At 42.6% G+C, this 26307-nt stretch overlaps 1 protein-coding gene across 4 annotated transcripts in view; it reads left to right on the top strand.

The window, feature by feature from the left end:
- Positions 1–26307, top strand: part of FOXN3 (forkhead box N3) — a 301624-nt gene that overhangs the window by 77419 nt on the left and 197898 nt on the right. The window contains exon 2 of one of the 4 annotated variants that reach the window (XM_054025442.1): positions 8027–8103. The exons of 1 other annotated variant lie outside the window; for it this stretch is intronic. The gene's annotated coding sequence lies outside the window, so the exon portion shown is untranslated. Of the gene's footprint in view, positions 1–6945; positions 8104–16399; positions 16450–26307 lie in introns of those variants that run through there. 2 more of the 4 variants (XM_054025440.1, XM_054025441.1) reach the window with 2 other exon arrangements.

Here is a 26307-nt window from a genome sequence, read left to right as displayed (position 1 = left end):
TATTCTATTGCTCGCTTCAAGGAAAATCCCTGCAAATTATACATGTGGTTTTTAAATGTTCAAAGAAAACTAAAAAAATTACATTATGAATGAAAAATTAGATGGAAACGTCTATTTCTGTCTCATAAACAGTTCAGGAATAACTCCCTCTAAAATATTCTGCTTTAAGCATGCATTTAATTTGTGTTCTGGGAGCAAAATAAAGTTGCTAAGATAAAACATTCTAATCATGATTTATGTAAATTTATTTGTACAAAGTAATGATGTAGTTGCCTATAGCAAATTGTTTGGAATATGAAATGGCATTTCTGAGCTTTGCGTCTTTCTATATGAATACAATAGATTATATGAGAGGCTGTGTAAAGACAACATAATTTCACATTCAAAATGGAGTCTGATGCTGTGTTTAGTAAGCTGGAAAGCCAGTTGAACAGATTGCTGAGCATCTGATAACAAAATAGTCTCCAACTTATTTCTTTACACAATATTTATAGTATGTTTTATTCTGTTTTACTTTAAATTTAGTTATGTGCCATGGATGACTGTAAAATCATACCAGAGCCATGTACTCCAATATTAATTGTATGCCTCATAGCTCACATGCACAAAATAGCGCAAGATTGCTTTGCAAACATAAAATCATGCCCAACAAGCTCAAATATGGATGAAAAGAGGAAAACAATTGTAATCCCCAGCTGCTCTAGGCATATGGGGCCAAATTTATCCCATTTGTTGAAGATGATGGAATTATTCCAGGGATGACTTTGGTCCAGCATGTCTAGCAAAGTGGAACCCATATGTCAATATAAGCCATCCTCCTGCTTCTGATGTTCCATTTAAAAAAAAAAGCATGTGCTCAGTCTCAATTGGTTGATACTGAGCACCAGCTTTCAAAGTGATTTGCATTTCTCAAGTGTCTGAGTCACAAATGTGATCAGGGAGGGCATTCCGAAGTTTGGTCTTCCTCACTATGATGCTTTTAGAGCAACTTGGCTTTCTCATCAGTTAGGGCTTGATCCTGTAAAGTTATTCTTCTGAGTGAGCATGGAGGATCAGACCCTTAATGAAGAGAAATAAGAGCAGTTGAATTGTTTTAACGGATATTGCAGGATACAGCTGGTTCTGCGCTCAAAGAAAGCAGAAGGTGTTTCACTGAAATGGTTTGTCAAATTGGTAATGAGTATGACAGGTAGAAATAATAGGGGGTACTTACTGCATTTGTTTTGGCCTGCTAAGAGGTTTAGAGGAAGACCAAACTACAAAGTTTGGATTTAGATCTGGACGTTGCCAAGTTTCAGAAGTGTTTGGATCCAGTTCTTTTGATTGGGCCCATTTTCTACTAGACAGCCTTAGCTGCATTCTTAAAGTAACATCAGGTAAGTACAATATAGGAATATGTAGATCTGAATCATGTGTGAACTGAAATAACTGCACATCCATAGCTTATGTCTGTTGGAAATGTAGAAAAATAAAATATTGACTCTGAACCCGATTAGAATTCACACAAGTTTTTACAGAGCAAAGTTTTTCTCTGTTTATTTTGGACCTACACTAACTGCCCCATGCAAGAGGGCCATAGTTACTGATCTCAAAGGCTGATGAAAACAAAACAGCTTGTCCAGGGCCAGACTGCAATATTAAAATAGTGATAGGTGATAAAAAGAACACATTTCCCTATGGTCTAATGCTTAGATGCTACTGTGACAGACACTTCATGGGTACCTAAATTAGATAGGTTCCGAAAAAATTTAAACGCAGGCATAAGCCTATCTGAGTGAGCCTCTTACCAAATGTACATCCTTTCAATGAGGTTGCCTATAAAGATCTGACCTTTGTAAACACTCTTGCTTAGTGTAGATGGCAGGGTTTTATGTTAAATGATTGTGGGAGATGAGATTATAAAGAGCTTAAAAATTAAACCTTAGACATTCATAATCAAATTACTTACAGTATATAGTGCCTTTAAAAAGAGGATCTCAAAATGCTTTGGACTGAATCATTCTTGGTCAATATTCTAGCTACTCTACAGTATCTATTTATAAAGCACCCAACCTACATTATCTTGGTGCTTTTATCTTGTACTGAAGACATGTCAAGGTATAGCAGGCAAGCTACACAAGCAGCAACTAGAAGATCATATATTTTGCTCTTGTTATTCTTTTGTGGCCACCCTCTTTCTGCCTGGGGCTTTCTCATCCTCGCACTCTGCATCCTTTATGGGCTGCTATGCCAAATCCCCAAAGACAGCTGAAAATATATGACAAGTTCATTTTTGAACATTGATCAATATTGCTTCATCTTACAGATCAGCTAGAATTGCCTGCACAAAGACTAGCCCTTGGAAACTGGATGGGTTCCACATGTAACTTTTACCTCTCTGCCTTCCATCCTTTCTGGGAAGCAACTCTCTTGCTATAGCAAATCTAAAGCAGATCTTGTAATTGTTATCAAGTTAGAAGTTATTGGAGTTAAACCTCTTCCCAGGTCTTTCGTCCAACAGAAACTTTTTTAGTACTCACCAAACTCACTCATAAAAGAAAGGTATTTTATTGCTCATGCTGATGTATGTTCTACCGTTATTGTTTACACTGTGTGTTACATGTAATAAGGACCAGGAACTAAAGTAGGACATCTCCATCATGTCAATGAGTTGCAATTCTAAGTAGAATTTGAGAAGAAGCTCACACTACTGAATCAGTCAATGGTAAGCTTTGTTGGCTTAACAAGATCAAATTTTCCTCAAAGAAATACACCTCTACCTCGATATAACGCTGTCCTCGGGAGCCAAAAAATCTTACTGCATTATAGGTGAAACTGTGTTATATCAAACTTGGTTTGATTCGCTGGAGTGCGCAGCCCCCCCCCCTCCCCCCGGAGCACTGCTTTACCGTGTTATATATGAATTCGTGTTATATCGGGTCGCATTATATTGGGGTAGAGGAGTAATTGAAACAATAGTGGAATCACAAAAACCTGTGCTGGGCATTAGTGCAGATTAACTGTTTTATAATTGATTCATTTGGAAAGAAAATAACTTGTAAATTTCTCAAGGTAATAATGATATTGGATAATGCTGAAGAAGAAGAAGGGGTGGGGGAGCTTGTGAAGGATCTAGTGTCACCTAAAAGACTTACCAAAGTGCTTGTATTACCCTGAATCAGCTTGGCTTTGCACTGACACGTAGCTGTTTGCAAAAGAATTATACCTACTTTTGAGATAAATATATTTGACAGTGAACTCTTAACCCCTCTTTTGCACTACTGTTGTTCTAGATAGTAGCAGTGAAGAAATAGAAGCCTTTAATTTTTCAGAATACAACAGAGGGGATGGGATGCAAAACTAAGGAACATAATTTTCTGGTGAACAAAATGATCCAGGAAAATTACAGTCCTTGGGAGTAAGTATTGAATGTAATGAAACCTGACAAATTAGAGTTTAATAGGCCCTCTTTGAGATTAGCTTGAGCCATTAAACTTGCACTCTGACTCCTAAATAACATTGTCCCAGGTTGTAGTAAGGACTTTGGAAATCCCAAGGTAAATTTTACTAAGAGATTATTTGAAAGCACCCAATCAAGAGCCCCTTTAAAATAAGAAAAGAAATTATCCTGATTAACATTATTTCCAAGAAGGTAGTCTGTGAAGATACTATAAAATATGCCAGCAGCATGTGGAAAAACATACCAGAGTGGAGGTATTTCAAGGAATGCCAGATCTGACATTCAAATGGCCCCGACCAATGAGTGATGTCAAGTGATCAACAGAAGAACATTTTGTTTATTGTGGTGGGAAAATTGAATTACTCTCTGAGTTGAACAGTTATACAAAATAAAGTAGTGTTCAATGGGTAAAGTTTGGAATTTAAAAGAGGCAAATAAGAACAAAAAAACCTCTCTTCTCTCACCCACCCGACTAATGATTTACATCTGTAGAATATCTTTACAGGGAGAAGGTTAACTTATTGGTTATGAATTTCTCATGCATTATGGTAAAACATTCCAATGATGCAAAGTAAATCAATATGATAGTATCCCTTAAAATAATTGCTTTTTCCTTGACTGATTGTGCATTAAAAGCAACCTTTAAATGATGGCCATTAGCACTTGGGACCTGCTCACTGTTGCTGAGGGAGTTGACATGAGATAAATTGCAAAACATCTATATAATTGTTGGAATCGGTATAATCCTTCTTTGGAATTCCATAACCGAGAGAGAATGAGTATAAATCCCTACGCTGTGGTAGAGGATACAACACCCCTTTGTCCACAGATGAGATGAAGATGTAGGAGGTATAGATATATTATATGGTCTGATCCTTCAAGATGCAAGTCACCACCTATCAGATGCTGGCTGCCCTCGAGTCCCAATTAAGTCAATTGAGGTTTTCGGTAGCTGGTCCTGAGTATCTTGCAGGATTAAGGCCCTAATGAGGAACATATATTTGCATTAAAATGCAAAGGGCCTGATTTTTTTCCAGGTGTTCACTCCAGTCCCAAATGATATCCACAAAAAAATACTATAATAAGCATTGATAACCAAATATTCAGCCAGTTTCTTAGTTTAGTTGATGACAAGGTGAGCACTATAGTATTTCAGCAGTAAAGTTAAATAAAAAACCCATCCAAACAAAATAATGGGTAATAACAAGAACTGGTTTATTAAATAAACATAGCACGAATGCTGCTGTATATAGCCTGACTGTGTGCTCTGTTTCAGTCATTGCAACTGTTTCCTGTCCCTATCTTCAGGAAGTTGGTACTGCATAATGTTGTGCTGGATCGATTTCTCAGCACAGTCATGGAGACCAGGGCTGGAAATCTGGCCATTAAAATTAAATAAAAAATAAGATCAAGAGTAATGACCATCATCAGTATACATTTGTATAGCCCTGAAGCAGAAATCTAAACTGAAACCCCCAAATTTAGCTTCATATTAAGAAATCAGCATGACTGAAATCTCACACAGAGTGGAATTAAAGCTCTGTAACTTGGTCTCATTTCATGAAACCATCAACATCTGAAATTGCATTCATGTTTCAGGCACAATGTTTTAGTCTCCAGGAGATGAATCTGTGATGTTTTGCAAATTATATTATTAAAAATGGCTAGGTTAATGGTGTTTTGGGTGATGTTTCAGTCTGCAGAACACATGTCAGTTTAGTTGCGGAATGGCTTGACTGGATTAATAAAGGATAGTTGTAGTAAGAAACATTAGAAGGTTGATAAGAAAATTAGTACTTTAAATATAATTTAGTAAAAAATTAGCATGATGTTCCCACAATCTTCAGTCTGCCTAGAGAAAGGGTTTTGTAAGCATGGTCTACCTGGTGCAGGGGAAGACATGATATAGGAAGGATGATTTTAAACATCATTATAGAAAAGTGATTTATTTCCACCTAATTTAACCATCTGTCTAATCTATGCTAAATTTTACGATAGTATCCATTCCTGTAATATTTAAGCCATAATTTACTCTGGGGGGAATTCTGTGCCACTGTGTATGTGCAGAATTTATGTCCCCCGCAGATTTCTTTGCTTCCTTTCAGAAAATGACTTTCTGATGGGGAAGCAAGGGGAAGCTACAAGAGCGGTCATGTGACCCTCCCCAGCAGTATGTTTCAGGTGCCCAGGGCAGCTGGCAGAGAGGTAAATCACTGTGGGGCAGAGGGCAGGACTGGGGAAGTCCTGGCTGGTGGCTCCTACCCTGCAGGGCCGGCTCCAGCTTTTCTGCCACAAGTGGCAAAAAAAAAAAAGAGCAGCAGCACTTCGGCAGCAGCTCAGTCACGCCGCTTCTTCTGCAGCACTTCGGCGGTGGGTCCTTCCTCTCTTCCTCTTTGGTGGCAATTCGGCGGCAGCTCAAAGAGGAAGAGAGGGAATGAGGGACCCCACCACTGAATTCCCGCCGAAGACCTGGATGTGCCGCTCCGATACCGGATGGAGTGCCGCCCCTTTGAATTGGCCGCCCCAAGCACCTGCTTCCTATACTGGTGCCTGGAGCTGGCCCTGCTACCCTGCACCGGGCTCAGCTGCTAGTCCTGGCTAGGCTGGCAAGGACAGGACTTCCTCTTCCCCTGCACAGCATCCGGGGCTGGGTCAGACTTATATTTCTCCCTCAGCTGCAGGAATCTCTGCAAATTTCCTTGCTTCCTGCACCCATCGCTCCTCAGCTGCAGGGGGAGAGATCCCTGTACAGAGAGTGCTCCCCCATCTGCCCAATCCCTGTGCATCCAGACCCCCTCATACCCAGTCCCTGTTACTGAGCCTCACCCCCCCCATTCAGAACCCCCCCCACGATGAGACCCACTCCCTCTGCACCTGGACCATCCCAATGAGCCACCCACACTCTGATCCCCACCCACCAAGCCCCACTCTCCCAGAATCTAGACCCCGCACTGAACTCCCCACACTCAGACCTCCCTGGTGAGCTCTATGCCCCCCATACCCAGAGCCCATGCTGAGTCCCAACCACCTTCACCTGGACCCCCCTGCAGAGTCCTATTACCGTTCCACCAAGAACCCCCCAACAAACGCCTGTGCATCCAGATTCCCCCCCACACCCAGATTCCCCACTGAGCTACCCACACCCAGATTGCCCAACACAGAACCCCCTCAACCCATACCTGGATCCCCCACACTGAGCCCCTCCACATTTGGATCCTGCCTTGCTGAGCCTGCTTGCTCACACCTGGTGCACCTGGCATGGAGGGGCAGGGCCCTGGGGTATTTCTGGGACAAGCCCGGTTCTTGCACTATGTCAGGGTTGGGTGCAGCCTCACCATTGAGTCTGTGTCCTGGGGTGGGAGCTGCACAGCGATCTCCCACCTCTGTGCAGCCAGTGACCTGTGCTCCCCAATGCCATGCTGGAGCCTCCCCATTTATTTGACACACAAATTTTTCCGAATTTTGCAGAATTTTAAAATATTGTGAGGAGAATTTTTTTTTTTTTTTTTTTTTTTTTTTGGGCACAGAATGCCCTCAGGAGTAATATTTGACACTGTTGTTTAGAGATGGCAGCTGCATGTGTCCTATCAATAGCTGATCGTAGAAACAGATTTCTGTTACTATAATGTAGCTTATACAGAAAAACTTTTACGCTATGTGCTTACATCTATCCTCTTTCAAAAGATAAAGCATTTCAGTGCACATTGAATCTCTGTTACCCTTTTCATGTCCCTGACATTCATTATAAATTGAGAAGCCAGTGTTTTTAAAAGCTATTTAGATGTTTTCTGCTGTAACTTTCTCTAATAGATATATTCCCATTGATTGCAGTGAAGCACACAGAGTAGAACAGAACAGATCAATTGAAAAGTAAAGTTAAGACAACAAGTACACTTCTTTTCCACTTACCTTAATAGAAACAGCTAAGGCCAGATCTATCCCTGGCATAATACCACTGAAATCAATAAGAATTGTACCAGGGATGAATTTGGCTCTTAGTGGGTTTTTTTTGACCTTTTCAGAGTGTTGCTCTACAGGAGCGATCCTATTAAACAAAACCAGTGATACCTGAACTTGAAATATAGAAAAGGCAATGCTGGAGTGAATATCACGTTTCTTTCATTAAAGGATAACGTTGACTTTTATAGAGTGAGGGCAAGAGAATTGATTCCAGATAAATGCTAAATTTAGTTTCAGGCCTCCCCAAAGAGTTACAATCCAGACTTAGCATGACACTGGGACATCACTGTGTTCATGTGCAGCTGTCCAGCAGGGCTTACATAGTCTTTCTATAGATCTATATTTCATGACAGTTTTGAGCCAGATGTCAGCTGAGACAGATGTGCTACTCACTCATTCATCAAAAAATCTATGTAAGATGGATACTAGCAACTCAAATGTACTTCTTGAACTGCAATAGAGAGAATGTGCTCAGTTTGATGATACTTATTAGCAAAAGTTTCTGGATTTCATTATACTACACAAAGGCCCTTTACTCAGTGCAGTTGCCTCTCAGGAAGGAGAGGACAAGAGCTATGGACTTCCAATGATTTTTGCAGCTTCAGCCCATTATCTTTTCACCCTCAGATGCATCAATCTAAGACTGAGAGGTTTCAGCACATCTTTTGAAGACTGACAAGCAGCAGCACAACTGAGCATTGGCCGTAAGTCATCGCACCAGCAGAGTCTATCTCCAGCTGGAATGGCCTCTTGTTTCCCAGATTCCAAAGCACTCTGTAGATAAAAGCAATAAGCAACATGTACGGAGTGAGGGGAGGAAAGAGGGAAGCTTTTATGACAAACTAGCCCCGAGAGAAACAAACTAAGAGATTCTCTCTCTCCTTCTAAGGGTATGTCTACACTGCAGGCTTTCCATATGTCCTGGGTCACACCCATGTGGATGCAAGCTAGCCAGTCCTGCCTCCAAGAGTCCACATTGCTGCGCCGCACATGCCCTACCCCACATACCCGTGTTGACACTGGCATTGCAGCTACACCTGTCCACAGCTAGGATTTCAGTGGACATATCCTGGAGTTCTTGGCATCTTGCCAGCTGGAGCTGCTTTAGGGATTGGTTCCTGGCATATTGTGGGAGAACTTGTCTGTCCTCCCAGGCCACAGTGAAGAAGTGGTTTTAGTCCGCCAACATATTTAGCTGAGGCACTTCCTGCTCTACACTCTCCAGACTTCTGTCCATTACTACTGGGGGACCAGCCATGTGTTTGTAGGATGAGCTACTCCTACTTGCTGAAGGGGCAAGTACGTGAACACAAAGAGTACTACTACCTTGTTCTGCAGGCCTTGCTTGACCACAGAGGCAGGTTCTTGAACACCAAGAGGGGCAGTACTGGAAAGATGCATGGTTCCAGAGTCCTGAGGAGATCTGGCATTTACCTGTTGGGGCAAGTAGGGACCCTGTTCCCTCCTAAGGGCATTGCTATGAATGGGGTGTCGGGGCCCACCATGATTTTGGTGGACTCTGCCTACCCTGTCTTGCCATGGCTCATGAAGCTATACCCCGACTTCAGAGGGCTTGGAGAAGGAGGTTCAGTTATGCTCTAAGTAACTGCTGGAAAGTGGTGGAGTGTGCTTTTGCCAGGCTGAAAGTAAGATGGTGCTGCCTACAAAATCCTTTGGTTGCCTGTGTGGCCAATGCATCTGAATGGCTGAGTCCTGCTGTGCCCTGCACAATATCTGTGAGGCCAAAGGTGAGTATTTCCACATGGAGTGGTGTCAGGACCCTGCTGGTTTGCAGGCCCAGTACAGGCAACCAGATCAACACTGGGGCTGGGTGCAAGCAGTCAAGGGAGATAAGAGATGCATTATGTGCCCATATCCTCATAGCCAATGGGATGTGGATGTGAAGATGTGATGCTGTAAAGGGGCCCTGTGATAATGCCCAGCAATGCCAGTAATGGGGGCATGTAATGCTGTAATGGAGCCTATAATGCAGTTATGGTTTTAACTGTTTTATTCAGTCACTGCTAATTTTTATCAATACTGTGCTTCACATGACTGGTTTTGCGAGTTTAGGAAATGCTGTAGCTTTTTTAAATGTCAAAGACTAAGTATCTTCTCTCTCCACTCTTCCGTTAGCATCCAAACAGCACTGTGTTGTACAACCAAACTACTTCATTAAATAAAAAGCAAAAGTGAAAAACCTCTAACAAGGTATTGCAGGCATACCAGCTGCCTGCCCACAGACAGGAATGGACATGTCTGTAGAGTGAAGGAAAGTATAGCACAAGTGTGTGTGTGTAAGGTATGGTGCTAGCCAGTGAAATTATATGAACACTGAACTGAAAACAACAAAGGACGTTTGTAATGCTGCACAGAGTTATTGCTCCTGTTCTTCTTCCCCCTGACAAAATGTTTTGCCCACGAGGCACGTTGCTGCACAAGTTGTGTGGCTGGTGCAGTTGCACAGGGGTTTAGTGCACAAGGTATACAGTCCAAAGAGTTTTACATGGGTCAGGCATGCCATGATTTTCCAGTGAGTGCACTGTCTTCAGGACATGATACCACAGGCATGGGTGGCTGCACAGGGGCTGTTACTGCTGTTGGCATTGGAGCCAGCTGTAGAGCTGGCACTACTGCTGGCAGCTGCATCCTGGTGGACAACATGCTCATCAGCAGTTCCATCACCATCTGGCCCAGCTCCCTATTTCTCCTCTCCTCTGCCTTGAACTGTTCAATCTGTCTCTGCTCCTTCAGCCTATCTCTCTCCTCCTTCTCCCTCTAATGCTGCAAGTGAACATCAGTCCTTCAGACCATGTTCTCAAACATCTCAGCCCTGACCTACTTCCTTTTTGCTCACTGATGGATGGTAGGGTCCATCTTACGCCTGTGTGGGAGTGATGGCCCATCTGAGGTTGAAGTACTTGCCAAGGCAAGCAAAACAATGAAAGGCAATACAATTTTTTTCATGGGGGGAAAAACAAAAAGAATTTCCCCACTTTGCATTTGCATCATGCAAGGCCACACTGAAACTCTTGTCAGTTAAGAATGCTTTTTATACTCCTTGACTCATTGTCCTGTTCAGAAGTTGCTGTTGCCATAGACTTTTTTAATGAAGCACCAGGGTAAGTGTTGGTCCTAACATTCTTTCAGGCTGGAGAAGCCCTTGATGACATCACCCCTTTCAAGTACCAGATTGGGAAAGTGCTTTTCCAGGCAAATGGCGGAAACTCAGACATCTATGCAAAGGGGATTTTTCCATGCCTGGTGATGGAACTGCTTATCCATGAGTGAAGTGGTCTAGTGAGTTACGAGGGCAGTTGTAACAAATTTACCCTGCCAAGGAATCTGACCAACCAGCTGGAGTACCTCTATGTGACAAATGTTCAAGTATCACCTTCCAGGAGTGGAAGAACATAAAGGCAAACGTTAACAGCATACAAAGCAAAGCTGCAGAAAGCTTGCTTATGGCGCCCCTCCTGCCTGGACTGGACCGCATGTCCTGAATGAACAGAGCAAGAGGGACAAATAACAAAGGACCAGATCAAACTTTGCCCCCTGTTACAGCCCCTGGGATTTATAACCTGTGCTGACTGGGACAGTGGTTTAACAGACTAGGTATAAATCTATATAATCAGATTGGTGTAACCGAATACTAAAGAACAAAATTTCTATAAATATACTCATGTTTGCCAGTAGTATGACCCATTAATTATCTGGCTCAGATTTATTTCAATTACACTGTGTAAGTCCCACCAACTAGGAGTGCATTTGAAGGTTTTTTTTCCCCTCTCTTGGCATCCATCTTGGATCACATGATGCCGGGGGAAGGGTGAAAGAGAAGCATAGGGAAGGGAGTCCATGAAAATGTCATGGCTTCCACCCTCAGCTAAAGCTAAGCCCACCCTGCTAGCATGCAATATTGGACGTAACCAAGAAATTATTCTGTCTTAAAAGTGCAGTCTCCCAGAGGATCAGAACAAAGATGGCGGGTGGCACTTAATGGGCCTTGTACCTCTCCCTGTCACAGCCATTCCATCGCTTTGTCTCTGGACAGGTTGTTGGAAAATTTGTCCCTGTGTATCCATCAGGGTATCAGCCTGTGCAGGCTGATCCTGGGCTCCCATCTCCCCTGCCCATTCCTAGGACTCTGCCACAGTCTCTTCCAGCACTGCCCCCTCTTCCTCCTTTCTGTACATGAGTCCACTCCTATTCAAAATGATGTATCCCTCTCTGGAGCAAGTTGTCCCTGACATATTACACTAAGGCTCTAGGGGACTTGCTCCTGAACTACAGCAACAGTGGCTACAGAGGCCCTCAGGACTCCATTTCTCAGATTACCTAGAGTCCAGGGCAGAGGTAGAACCAGCTGGAAGCAACTTCCAGAACAAATCATAAGCTAGAACTTAGAGACAAAGGGTTTGATTTTAAGTTCAGTTCTGGCTATTGTTGGAGTGGAGCAGAGAGAGAAGCATCACAGCATGGGACGTCCCCATTAAACTTTCCATTCCTACTCAAAGGGAAACTTTTGAACTCTGCTGGTGGTTATTGGGTCATTGAAAAATATCGGTCCAACAGAGACCAGCAACCCCGAAGGCTGAGGAGCAATTCCAGATCAGGTGCCAAGAGCCAGCTTAACTTTCTGTTGGACTCCAGACCAAGGAGCCAGCCTCAAGACAGTATTACCTTTCTAGGCATGAAAACCTCGTAAGAAATCCCATGTTTGTTTGTTTTGCTGTTTGTTTTAATCTGGCCAGTGATTACAGTGCTGCATCACCCATCAAAGAACTGATTCCGAACTCACTATCTGCCCCCAGAGGGAGCTGGATAGTTTGGGCCCATTTGTAAATATTGAGGGGGGGAGGATTTAAAGTATTGTTGCTATTTTATTATTCAAGTTATTCCTGTTCTTTCCTTATCCCTTCTCCTTTGTTCCCAGTACCTAATAAAGTTCCCCCGTTGTTTATTGATACTTTAGGGATTAAGATAATTATCTTATTCCTTATGTATTGGACTACCCTCCTAGTGTATTATTTGGTAGTAAACATGTTCCCAAGGCACAGCATCTCTTATGTTCCATGCACTAGGAGGGCACCCCCCCTTGGGGGGAGGCACCAGATGCCAAGATAAAGGAATTAGAAACAGTCAGAGGCCACACCTCAGGCTGGGATTACAATTATGTCATGTGTGACAATGGTCTTTGTACTCAGGGTGTAGGCAAGTATCTGGTTGAGTTCCTCACGTGGTGTGTGGAAGGTGCTTCCGACTTCTAGGAGCTCAATTCCGCTTCCCCAGGCAGCTCCTGGAGCCCCTGCCTGGCTTGGAGACCTATGAGCGGCTGTCAGTGAAGCAGGGATTGGTTCCAAAGGGCCCAATCCCTTTTTATTGTCCAGATCCTGTCCAGCCTGGGTCAAAGACAGGTAGGGAGTGGGAGGCTCCAGCTCGCAGAAGTTGTAAGTCCAAAGCTAGCTTAAAAGCATTAAGATAAGATATAAGGTAGAAATTCAAGAAGCCTACCAGCCTAAACATGTAAGATAGTAGAGTAAGCAGTTAGTATAAAGATATGAAGCCTATGAACTGTGGCATAAGTAAATTGTTTAGCTTAGCATAAGTAAGTTAATTAGCAGTGACCCTAAATCAAAAAATAGCATATGACATACATTTTGCAATAAATAATTCTGCTGAAATTCTGGGATAGGAACATCAGCAGATACTTAGCCAAAGAATTGTTATAGTAACCAGTTGATGTATATGCTAATAAGTTTGATATAATTAGTATACTAACCTACAGAATTAAGACTCCCCAATATTATAAGGGTGAGGAAGTCAGTTGGGCAAAGAGGCTGAACCCTCTTATGAATATTCAGGGCAGCCATCAAACGCAATAATAGGCTGGACCACAAGATAGGCTGATGAGAACTTAATAATTGTATTGGTTGGTATGCCAGAGAGAGGATAGGCCCCTGGCAGCCTATCACCTGTCTCACTACTCCTGGGTCTCCATAAGGATTGTGTGAGTATGCATATCATATAGTATGGGCCGTAAAACTGATATTGCATTACTGCTACATTTTTGTTTGGTTGGGAACTTTTAGTGTGTTAATAACTCTGCTAATAAAAATATTAAAATAGCAAAAAAATCTGTTGGCCTACATGTGACTGTTGCAGCCAATTTAATCATAGTACAAATAACTGTGGGCCTGGTCTTGGAACTGGAACCTGTCAAACCGCAAGGTTTCATTTGTTAATTGGAAATTCTTAAGTAATCAGTACAATATAATCAATATTCAATCAGGCAACAGCCCCATACTACCCAGTCAAGTATGCCAGCTCAGGTAGAATTTTCCCCATGACGCATATTGGAGGGTTTTCAGTGTGGGTTACAGGGAGGATTGGGCAAAAATGCAAAGGTCGACATGCAGAAAGCTTGCAGGGTAAATATACTCAAGCTATTGTAACGCAGGGAGGATGACATCGTCCCAGAGTAGTATATCTGAGACACAGAAACAAGTATGGTCATACATCCTCCTAAACTAGTATTTCCTTGCCAAATTTCAGTGCAGAAAGGCAGCTTTTCCAGATCCTAACATCTCGGTGGTTACAAGCAGCTGTTTTATAGATGTAGGATACTAGTGGGGACCAGTGAATAAGAAAGAGACTAGTTGGGGAAATTGACTTATTGAAGGAGAAATTGAAAAGCAATTAATGATTAATAGCTTAATGCTCTGACTCAACTATCCCTTGCATATGAGCTAATTTCTAATCTGTTCTATGGAAAGGCTTTTAACTTGATACTTAAAGATACGGATACTGGGCTAAATTCAGAGGTGATATAGACAGTGGGCTCCCTTGCCTGAGTCTCCTCTCACCCCAGTTTCACACTGATGAAACTCCACTGATTTCAAAGGAAATACTAGAGAAGCTAGCCAGCAGAAGCAAATACAAGGAGCAGCCACTGCAGATGCTGCGCTAGAGACTGTCAGAGACTGATGATGTTACCAGATTGCTTTGGTACAGATTTGACTCTGGACAGTTTCCCATTTATGCTGGTTGGCTGTTTGCTGTGGCCCCATCTCAGTCTCACTCCGCCTGCCCTCCAGGCTCCTCGCTTTTCTTCCTGCTATCCTTTACCCAACCCTCCTCAGACCTTCCTGTCTATGGCCCTTCTGTCTTTCCTTCTAGCTAATTGCTTCAGAACAAAACTCCAACCAAAGAATTAAAAAAAAATGTTGGCACTAAGATGGTGTTTACAAACCGTCACTCTGCTTATAAATTATACCCCTGTTCCCTACCCTGGATTTACTTTGTCTAGTTAGATTGTGAGCTCTTTAAGGCGTGGACTCGCTATTGCTCTACAATGCCTCTGGTACTCTGTATTTGTGCAATGTCAGTAGAGCCCAAGCACAACTGTGACGCTAATAATAATAATAATGTTGGAGCAACAATAGTAATAATAATAAATACTCATGATTGACACTGATGTGAGAGGAGAACTAGGCCCCCTTGCACTAACTGAGACTGAATCAAACTCCCCTACACCCACTTATCAATATGGGATTCTAAGGTGATGTAACTTCCACACTGGGAAATCAGAAGATGTAAGAATGCATGTGTTAAGGAAGGAGATGGGCTATTTTAATGAATACGCCCTTGTTAGTTGCTTTTCTTGCTCCATGCCTATCTTCTGGCTCCTTGGCCTGTGAGTCACAATATAGGCTTGTCTCTGAATTTGGCCCACTATACCTGTGTGGTATTTGATCAAGTATGTAAGCAAAACAATAAGGGTTCAATCTTCTCCCATTGAAGTCAATGGAATTTGACATTGCATTTGACTTCAATGGGAAAATAATTGGGTCTTAAATGGGAGCAGTGGTAGGAGGGAGGGACCCATAGCAGGGAGAGAGAGAACAATGAAATAAAAACAAACAGAAAGTCAAAAATAGTATCTTGCTCGTTTTCACTAACCCACACACCTCATAATTCGTACACAAACTGATGCTGTGCTCCCCTTCTAAGCAAAGATTTAAGAGCAACGAGCCATAATGCAGTCTCATATAGCTAAGACTTTATTACTTTTACAGAATATATTATGCTATGTTTACTAGTTTAGTATGAAGTATTATCATAAATAATTAAAGCTAAACTGCACTTGTTAAATAAATTAACAAAGTGCACCGTGAGATGCATTATCTATGCTTTCGTCATGCTCATTTGCTTAGCCCCTCATCCTGCAAGAAGCTAAGTTCCCTCAACTCCATGGAAGTTGCTGGGAATGGAGGGTACTCAGCACCTCATAAGATTGGGTGCTTACTAATTCATAAAAGTCAGTAATGTGCGATGAGTCTTCCAGACATTAGTACAAGCAAACAAGGTTTAGTTGTAGGAATGAATCCCATTCCTGGGTTAGTGAGGTGAGGATGAGGTAAAGAGATACCTCCAATCTAGCATATAGTATACACAATGTGGGGAAACCTACAAGAACTTTGTTCACAAACTACCAGAAGCAAGGCCTGGGGCTGCCACACAGCCAGGCTGCATCCAGTTACTACTGATCACATAGGAGAGAAGTAGGTATGGTCTGATGCCTCCCCTCTCACAGGTTTGTGGCTGTGTGGATCCGTGCTTAGTGTTTACCATTGGCCTTGCCCCTTGTATGCCCATATTGCCTCTACCTGTGGTGAGCTGTGGCAATCTCATTTATGGTGTACGTAAGGGTGCAGTCTTCGGTTATTTTCCTCCTGTCTAGTCATTTAAAATGTTTTTGGCTGTTGCATACCTGCATAAAGCACCTTAGGTTTGGGCCCAGAATGTTTGTCGTTAGAACGACCGCTTTTCCTTTCATTAGCCCAGCTGACCTCGTTTAGTGCAATTGGTAGCATTATAGTAAATGGCTTGCATCACTTTAAAGTAATTGTGTTCCTCCAGCCTCGAGTTCACAAGCAGCTCTCTGGTGGGCTTGAATGCATACAGTTGAACAGGAGATGGGCAGCATCAGCCCAGCGACTCAAGTCTTTTTGGGAAACTCTACATCTGCGAAAAGGATAAAGAAACAGGTTAAAAGTGCTACTAGTTCTTGTTTCATTTGCATGCAGTGGTAGGTAGTTGTGGTGGAGTTGTATGTCTGATTTTTTTCCTGGACAATTTTCTCTCATATGTGAAGTACAATGTACAAAATAATTACCACTGTTATGCTTAACAGCCACAGGATCAGATCCCAAGAAGGTGTAAATCTATACAACTCCATGGCCTATAGAGTGAGTGTGTGTGTGTGTGTGTGTGTGTATACACTGCATATGAACAGTTCAGTTCTAGATAAGTTACTATGGGGATATCTACACTACAGCAGCACAGTTACGGTGCTGTGGCCATGCCGCTGTAGTGCAGATGCTTTCTACATTGACAGAAGGGATTTTTTCATTGATGTAGTTCAGAGGTTCTCAAACTTCCTTGCAACGTGACCCCCTTCTGACAACAAAAATTACTACATGACCCCATGACGGGGGACTGAAGCCTGAGCCTGCCCAAGTCCTGCAGCTCCAGGTGGGAGGGCCAGAGCCTGAACCTGAGCCCTACCGCCATAGGCAAGGGGGCCAAAGCCCAAGGGCTTCAGCCCCAGCTGGGGGCCTGTAACCTGAGCCCTGCCAGCCAGGGCAATAGATCTTGGGCTTTGGCTTTAGCTTTGGCTGGGCAGTGGGGGTTGGGCTTGGGCCCCGGGCTCCAGCAAGTCTAACGCCAGCCCTGGCGACCCCATTAAAAAGGGGGTGTGACCCACTTTGGGGTCTCAGCCCACAGTTTGAGAACCACCGATTGTAGTTAATCCACCTCTCTGAGAGGCAGTAGCTAGGTTGATGGAAGAATTCAGCCTTGCTGCATCTACAATGCGGGTTAGGTTGCTCTATCTACATCGCACAGAGCAAGAAATTTTTCACAGGCCTGAGTGATGTAACTAGGTTGATCTAATTTTAGGTATAGACCAGGCCTAGGGCACACGAGTTCATTTGAATTGTTGATATATAATTTTTGGTACAAATTAACCTGCATTTTTACATTAGCTTAAATGAAGCCAATTTCTGAGTCTCACAGACATACTGATTAGTCATTTAACATTTCTGGACTCAGTAACTCTATCTTCATTAAGAAAGTCGTTTTTTGTAATACTTGTCTCTAAAGAGGACCATAGGGATTTTTAAGAGGTGGTATTAATTAGCATTAGAAATACCATGAAAAACTTTCCTAAACAAATTCAATGTATTTTTTTTCACATGGAACAGAATTTTATTCAAAAGACCCAGTTGACTTAATAATTATCTTGAAACCAAAGCTGGATTTTAAGCCCTAGAAGGGTATATATAATTTCCAGGTGGCTGGCACCTGTGCAATTTAGCAGCAAGGAGGGGCATTAGGATGCTTATCTGTGGAGCAGCAGGAGGGCTGGCAAGGGAGCTCAGGGATTGTGGAAAGGGGTTAGGGTGACCAGATGTTCCGATTTTATAGGAACAGTTATGATATTCAGGGCTTTTTTCTTATACAGGCACCTATACAGGCCGTCCCGATTTTTCACATTTGCTATCTGGTCACCCTAAAAGGGTTGTCAGGATTACTTTCTGGAGGGGTTATAGGAGAACTTGGCATGTAGGAGGGTGTCTGAGTTCATTGTTGGTGAGAGGAGTGGCAGTAAAGTTAGGCAGCTGAAACACTGATTGTGATGTGTGGTGGTGGTTTCTGGGAAAATTAAGCAGGTGGGAAGGTCAAGATTTTTTGCCAGGGAGTTTGCAAGAGTGATCAGCAGAGAGAACGGGGTTGTGCTGTTTGTTATGTGGAAAGGGTCAGTAACTAGAAAGAGGGGTCAGGGAAATAGACCTGGCACTCGGTGTTGTGAGTTCAGCAGGTAAGGACAAGTGAGAAAGATGCTTGCGGGGGTGGGAGGGAGCGTTTCCAGAAGCGTATAATCTACAGTGCAGTTTACAGGGGGCTTGATTCTGATCTCACTTAAACTGGTGTAGATCAGAAGTGAAAGCAGTAAAATTGATGTAAAGAAGGGGTAAGTAGGGTCAGAATCAGACCCCTTGCATGCAGTTGTCCAAGGGTTACCAAAATACTGACATTTTTCATAGCATTTAAAATAGAGTTTTTCCCCCCCTCCTGATTGTTTTGTAAAGACACTCTGGAAATGTGAAACACTTCTTGGAACATTCTTGGTCCTTACTGAATAATTTTATTTTTGCCTTGCATCATTTTTTTATTGTAGGGGTGTTCAAAACTCCTTACTATGGATGCATTAGGCCTTTGTAAATAGCTACAGGGAATAAAGTGAATCAGATTTTTTAGCCCAATTTTGTCCTTTTTAGTTGTTTGTTTTGTAAAATCAATATTTATTTTTAACTGGAATACCTCCAAGCCTATGCTGGATATGGTAATGTTATAGTAAGAGGAAGCAGAGCTGGAGCTAGGCATAAGCAGATTAAGGCCTGGTCTACACTAACGAGGTAAATCGATCCAAGTTATGCTAGTTAAGTTACGTAAGATATGTAACTTAAGTCAAAGTAGCTTAGACCGACGTATGGCGGTGTCTATGCTGCGCTGTGTCTGTGGGAGACACTCTCCCATTGACATAGCATCCACCTCTAGGGGAGATGGAGTACTGAAATTATTTATGTAGCACTATAAATGTTCTGTTCAGTTTGCAAAAAACATTCTTGATGAGGTGCCCCATTACTGATGACACTTTTGTAGTGCAGGCTTCAAATTCTTTCTTGATGCCACCCATGTTATCGACAATAGAGCTGAAGGAGGTGAAATAACTGAAAATCTCGACAAAGTGGTTACCCACTGATATGCTAGAGCCCACAACACGTTCAGAATTGCTGATTAGAAGAATTTGTTTTTCCCCCAATTAATTTTCAGGCTGAATTTTGCTGCTGAGATTTTCAGAGCTTTAAATGCTACAACTAGTTCATCCATTGATTTGACAACTAGTGCTATGCCAATGGCAAAATTGATATAGGTGAGATGCTTGTCACCAAGGCATATACCTAAAATGCATTTACTTAGTATCTGCTCAAGCACGTAGTCTATGATGGGACTGAAGAGTTCTGGAATGGCACCGAATGCCCAACCTAATTCTTAAGAAGGCGGTTCTTTTTCCATTTACAAGGATGCAGCTTGAGGAATCATCAGACAGGAGATGGAACATTTTACGGAGCTTGTCAGGGAAGCCTGCGAGTTTCAAGAAGAGCCAAAGTGATTCCTTGTCAACAGAGTCAAACCTTACCTTGATATCCATAAATGTAATGTGAACAGGGTGCTTGAAGTCTTGTGCCTTCTCAATAAACTGATGCACTGTGACAATTTGCTCTGTCATGGAACGGCTGGGAGTGAAGCCAGCTTGTTGTAGTCTTCTCTTGCTCCTTAGATATCAGGGGCTTGGGTCAGCAGGACAGAAGCAAAATCTTTCCCTAGGACAGATAGAAAAATAATGTCACAATACACCTCTATCCCAATATAACGCGACCCGATATAACATGAGTTAGGATATAACGCGGTAAAGCAGCGCTCCGGGGCGGCGGGGCTGCGCACTCCGGTGGATCAAAGCAAGTTCGATATAACACGGTTTCACCTATAATGCGGTAAGATTTTTTGGCTCCCGAGGACAGCGTTATATCGAGGTAAAGGAGTAATTTCAATAGTCCCATTTGCTGCCTTTATGTTTCCCTAGTGGTAAAACAATGCCGTTTTGCCAGTCACACAGGACCACCTCTGTTCTCCAGATGATATTGATCAGAATCTGCAGCCACAAAAGAATAGGTGGTCCAGCACTTTTTAATAGTTCCACAGCAATTCCACAGATTCCTGCCACCTTATTTCCCTTAAGCTTCTTTACATCTCTGTAGCTACTTCACATTACTATAGTTTTCTTTCAAACAGGACTATGTTAATGTGAACTAGGCACCTTTAAGTTCATGCCAGCAGCATCCATGTGGGGCAGTGAGATAGCAGCACCTTGGTGCACTCTGCCATTCACACCCCCACAGTCCACACTGTAGTGCAGTGTAGACATAGCTTAATTTGTGGTCGGTGTTACTGAGCTTGGCAGACTGATAAATTCTACAATTGCTGATGGATGATTTCCAATAATGAGAGATTATAATGTAATCAATCATCTTTGTTTGGGCATTGTCATGCGACCAAGTAAATTGGTGAATTCAAGTCCCATGAAATCAGGTGTTTGTAATGACAGGATCATGAGAAAAACACAACGGTGAAAGGTGTTTACCATTGCTTTTTAAGGTATTTGAGGTCATAGGTCCAATAAGGTTTTTCTGTGCTCCACTTAAATTATCAACAGTAGCATTAAAATTACTGAGCAGAGTGACTCATAGACTCTAAGGTCAGAAGGGACCATTATGATCATCTAGTCTGACCTCCCGCATGATGCGGGACACAAAAGCTGACCCACCCACTCCTGGAAGAATTCTCTCCCTTGACTCAGCTGTTGAAGTCCCCAAATCATGATCCAAAGACCTCAAATCGCTGAGAATCCTCCAGCAAGTGACCCCTGCCCCATGCTATGGAGGAAGGCGAAAAACCTCCAGGCCTCTGCCAATCTACCCTGGAGGAAAATTCCTTCCCGACCCCAAATATGGTGATCAGCTGAACCCCAAGCATGCGGGCAAGATTCTTTAGCCAGACCCTCTAGAAAAAGTTCTCTGTAGTAACTTTTAATATCCCATCATTGACCATTGTTACTAATTACCAGCGATGGCACGTTATTGACCTATTGACTAAAATCACTTTATCCCATCAAACCATCCCCTCCATAAACTTATCAAGCTTAATCTTAAAGCCAGAGAGGTCTTTCGCCCCCACTGTTTCCCTCAGAAGGCTGTTCCAAAACTTCACCCCTCTGATGATTAGAAACCTTCGTCTAATTTCAAGCCTAAACTTCCCGATGGCCAGTTTATATCCATTTGTTCTCTTGTCCACATTAGTACTGAGCTGAAATAATTCCTCTCCCTCCCTGGTATTTATCCCTCTGATATATTTAAAGAGAGCAATCATATCCCCCCTCAGCCTTCTTTTGGTTAAGGTAAACAAACCGAGCTCCTCGAGTCTCCTTTCAAACGACAGATTTTCCATTCCTCTGATCATCCTAGTGGCCCTTCTTTGTACCCGTTCCAGTTTGATTTCATCCTTTTTAAACATGGGAGACCAGAACTGCACACAGTACTCCAAATGAGGTCTCACCAGTGCCTTGTATAATGGAACCAGCACCTCCTTATCCCTACTAGAAATACTTTGCCTAATGCATCCCAAGACCGCATTAGCTTTTTTTCACGGCCGTGTCACATTGCCAACTCATAGTCATCCTGTGACAATGTTGTGATTAGAGATACACCTCTACCCCGATATAATGCGACCCGATATAACACGAATTTGGATATAATGCGGTAAAGCAGCGCTCCAGGGGGGTGGGGCTGCGCACTCCGGTGGATCAAAGCAAGTTCAATATAATGCGGTTTCACCTATAACTCGGTAAGATTTTTTGGCTCCTGAGGACAGCATTATATCGGGGTAGAGGTGTGGTTGAATAAAAAGAGTTCAGTTGATTGTAGAACTTCGTCTTGTCTTCATCAGAAGCTTCACTGCTTGGAGCATAGCAAAGAATAGTTGTTCATCTTCCACGTTTATGCTACAACTGGGCTTTAAGTAGGCAACCAGAAATTGGTTCAAATGATAAGATTGATTTGTGGATATGACATTTAAAGAGGAATCCCACTCCTTCCTTTTTTGTATCCCAAGCACCCAACTGCAGAAGATGATCCTGGACACCTGGATAAGCAGAGAGACAAAGCTGAGGATATATAACATTTCGGTGACCTATGGGACTTAAAAATGGCCTTTCACTGTCATTATTGAAAAGAAGTCGGGCACCATTCAGATGAAGCATCTCTGAATGATTGAAAACATCAAATGATATGAATTCAAGTTGAATGAAGAGATCCGTTTTCTAACTAAACCTGTTCTGCTCCCTCAAGCACTTGCTCAACACTCACTATGGTGGTATGGTCATCTGCTCCAAATACCTACCACCTTCCCTATGAGAATCATTTTTTACTTTGTTCCAATGAAAGCTGGACAGAAAAGACCCCCTGGAAGCCCTAAAATACAATGGGTAGATGGCATCAACACACAGCTGTTCCTCACATCCTACCACTGGCATCCTCCCCATAACATGCCAAATTTGACTAAGAACAAAATGGAGTTGCCTAATGCGTTCATTGGATATGCTGTCCAAACAACAATGTGAGAACTAACCCAACCTATAAACATGAATGATGCTTTACAGAGAAATATGAAGACCTCTCTGCCCGAGGAGTTTATAATCCAAACTTAATTATAACAAGTACAGTACACTGCAGTTCATAAAATCATAGAAATGTAGAGCTAATTGGGACCTCCAGAAGTCTGCAAGTCCAGCCCCCTGTGCTGAGAAAGGACCAAGAAAACCTAGATTGTCTCTCACAGGATTTGTCCAACCTGTTCTTAAAAACCTCCAATGATGAGGATTCCCCAACTTCACTTGGAAGCCTATTGCAGAGCTTAGCTACTGTTATAGTTAGAGAGTTTTTCCTAATATCTAACTTCAATCTCCCTTGCTTCAGAGTAAGCCCATTACTTCTTGTCCCACCCTCAGTGGACATGGAGCACAATTGACATTGTCCTCTTTATAACATCCCGGAACATATTTGAAATGTTATCATGTCTCCCCTCATCTTCTTTTCTGAAGACTAAACATGCCCAGTTTTTAAAACCTTTCCTCATATGTCAAGTTTTCTAAATGTTTTATCCTCTGGACTATCTGCAATTTATCCACAACTTTCTTAAAGTGTGGCAGCCAAAAGTGGACACAGTAACCCAGCTGAGGCCTCACTAGTGCCAAGTAGAGGGAGACAATTACCTCCTGTGTCTTACATATGACACTCCTGTTAATACTCCCCAGAATGATATTAGCATTTTTTGCATCTGCTTCACATTGTTGACTCATATTCAATATGTGATCCACTATAAGCCCCAGATCCTTTTCAGCAATACTACCACCGAGCCAGTTATTCCCCATTTTGTAGTTGTGCATTTGATTTTTCCTTCTTAAGTGTAGTACTCTGCACTTGTCTTTACTGAATTTCATCTTGTTGAATTCAGATCAATTCTTTAATTTGTCAGGGTTGTTTTGAAAGATGCTCTTCTTGCATCATTCTCCACGCTGCCTTACCATTTTAATTGGTTTGCATTTAAGGTCCAAATCTGCAGTGCTTATGCAAGCAAAACTTTCTATTAATGTCAGTGGGGAGCCCTCAGTGAGTAAGAACTGCAAGATGGACCTCAAAGAGATGACAGTTAATGTGTAAATAGAAAGAAGGATTAGAGGGCTAATACTAGAAGCCAAATTTCACATTCTTTACTCTGGCAAAATTCCCACCAAAGTAAATGGGGGATTTCCATGAATAAGGGGTGTGGGATTTGTGCCAGTTTGGAAATTACCGAGGCTCTTTGGACCCTCATATTGAACTCCTAGCAGGATCATTTTTCCAGTCTTCAAGCTGAAACACTAAACATCGAGGTCCTGTCTGCTTGGAATGGATATTAAAAATTCTATGATGCTTTTCATAGAGGTCATCTAGATCAGTGGTTCTCAAACTAGGGCCGCCGCTAGTTCAGGGAAAGCCCCTGGTGGGCCGGGCCAGTTTGTTTACCTGCTGCGTCCGCAGATTCAGCCCATCGTGGCTCCCACTGGCCGTGGTTTGCCACTCAAGACCAATGGGGGCTGCAGGAAGCGGCGTGGGCCAAGGGATATGCTGGCCACCCTTCCTGCAGCCTCCATTGGCCTGGAGCGGCGAACTGCGGCCAGTGGGAGCTGCGATCGGCCGAACCTGCGGACGTGGCAGGTAAACAAACCGGCCTGGCCCGCCAGGGGTTTTCCCTGAACAAGTGGCGGCCCTAGTTTGAGAACCACTGGTCTAGATGATTGCCCATGCCTGTCATTTACCAAAGTCCCCTACTGTCCCCATGACTGTGCTGCAAAAATATGCTCTAATGCCTTTGTTTCTAGATTTCCACGATACATGATAAGCTACAACTATTCCCAAATGGTGCAAACAATAGGTAGCTGAAATCTAGTGTATATACTCTTATAAAGAATATATATTGTGTTCATAACTTTACGTAATTATCACATGATTTATGAGAAGTTAGTTCAGCAGGTGTGTCAAACTGAACTCGCTGAATTTAAAATACTTACATACGCACATTCATTTGAATGAGCCCCTGCCCTATGCTTCAAAAATTGTTTTCTAAATCCATGAGACACTAACTCATAGTTCCTTTATATAATGTTTATATCATTATTGAAGAAGCATGGTCTAGTGGTTTAAATCAGAGAATTGGGAGTTAGACAATCTAGGTTCTAGTCCTAGCTTCTCATGTGAATATTTTGGACAATCCCTGGTGCTACTAGAGCTGAGCAGGGAATGAAGTCTTTTAATGGGCTTTTTATCCACTTATAGAATTCTATGCCAGGGATATAATTTTCTGTTACATTGTAGAAGATCATCTTACAAAACCTAGAGAGAAGTTATTATTTTTGATGCAATTATTCAGGACTTTTCCATAAGGGTTTGAGTTACCATCATGGGCATATGACATACATGCTGGGAGAGATGAAGGCATGGAAATCTATAGCTATTGCCAGTTGCCGATTTTGATGTGAAATCTGTTGGCCTGAACTTTCTCCTTAAGGTGACCTATTGTATATTCGGTCAATTTATGTAGGTAGGAGTAATATTCTGTAACGTAGATTCCTGGGCAGAGGCTCCCTCTTCAGAAGTAGAGTGCTGAAGCCCAGGGCAAAAAGGAAAGTGTAATAATAATAAAACCAAAAACTTGGCTGGCTTGAAGGAGACAAAGAAAACTTAATATTCTGGGTTGAATTTGCTTTTTGCTTGTTACAAGGATAAAAATACACTGTTGTCAAAGAAATCAGATATGCCACTAAGTTAACTGAGAAACTAGCATGCTTGAAAGGAATTCCCAATTCATCTTTGTTTTAGCTACATGACAATGAGAAGTTTCCAAATCTAAATGATTTTTCACATGATAGACTAGGTTTGAAGGAGGGTTGACAATTGTGAAGAGTGTGGGCTGGTGCACCAAAGAAATGCCCTTCTGTGAACAAAGTATTAGGTAATGACTTGATCCTTTGTGGTGCTGAGTGTCCTGTCTGAACCTGCAGAAGGCCGAGGTTCCCCCTGCCCCCATTGGTGCTCAATATCATATAGGACCCAATAGGTTGTTATTTTCTTATTTATTTGCATTGACCTAGTGCCTAGGAGTCCCAGCTATAGACCAGGACCACATTGTGCTAGGCGCTGTACAAACACAGGACAAAATGATGGTCCTTGCCCCCAAAGAGCTTACAATCAAAGTATAAAACAAGAGACAACAAATGGATACAAATAGGGGATTATTAGAAAACAATGAGGCAATATGGGTCAGCATGCAGTTATCACTGACCTCTATGTACATTTTGCTGGGTTCAGTGCTGTGATGGGGTGGTCTGTCCCCTTAAGGATTGTGATTTCTAGGGGTCAGCCCAGGGCTATCGTGTGGCATGGCCCTCTAAGGTTTTGGCAGGTCTGCTATAAAAAGACCTAGAAGAAATTAGGAGAGAGGAAGTGGTCCTGGGAATAAATAGTGGTTGAGAGGAAATCCCATCACTGTTTCTTTAAGAGTCCAGAATCAGGAACCTTACAGAGTGGGCAGGGCTTATGTCTCCCCAGCAAATTGGGATGAGTTTTGAAAAGGGGACCAGTTTATATGCTCCTCCCTCATAGCAGGGCAGCCATCAGCAGGTGAAA

This window comes from Malaclemys terrapin, chromosome 4 (assembly GCF_027887155.1).
Source record: "Malaclemys terrapin pileata isolate rMalTer1 chromosome 4, rMalTer1.hap1, whole genome shotgun sequence".
In the NCBI taxonomy this organism is placed as follows: Eukaryota; Metazoa; Chordata; order Testudines; family Emydidae; genus Malaclemys; species Malaclemys terrapin.
Note: the sequence above shows the minus strand (reverse complement) of the source record. Positions and strands in the feature narration are given on the sequence as shown.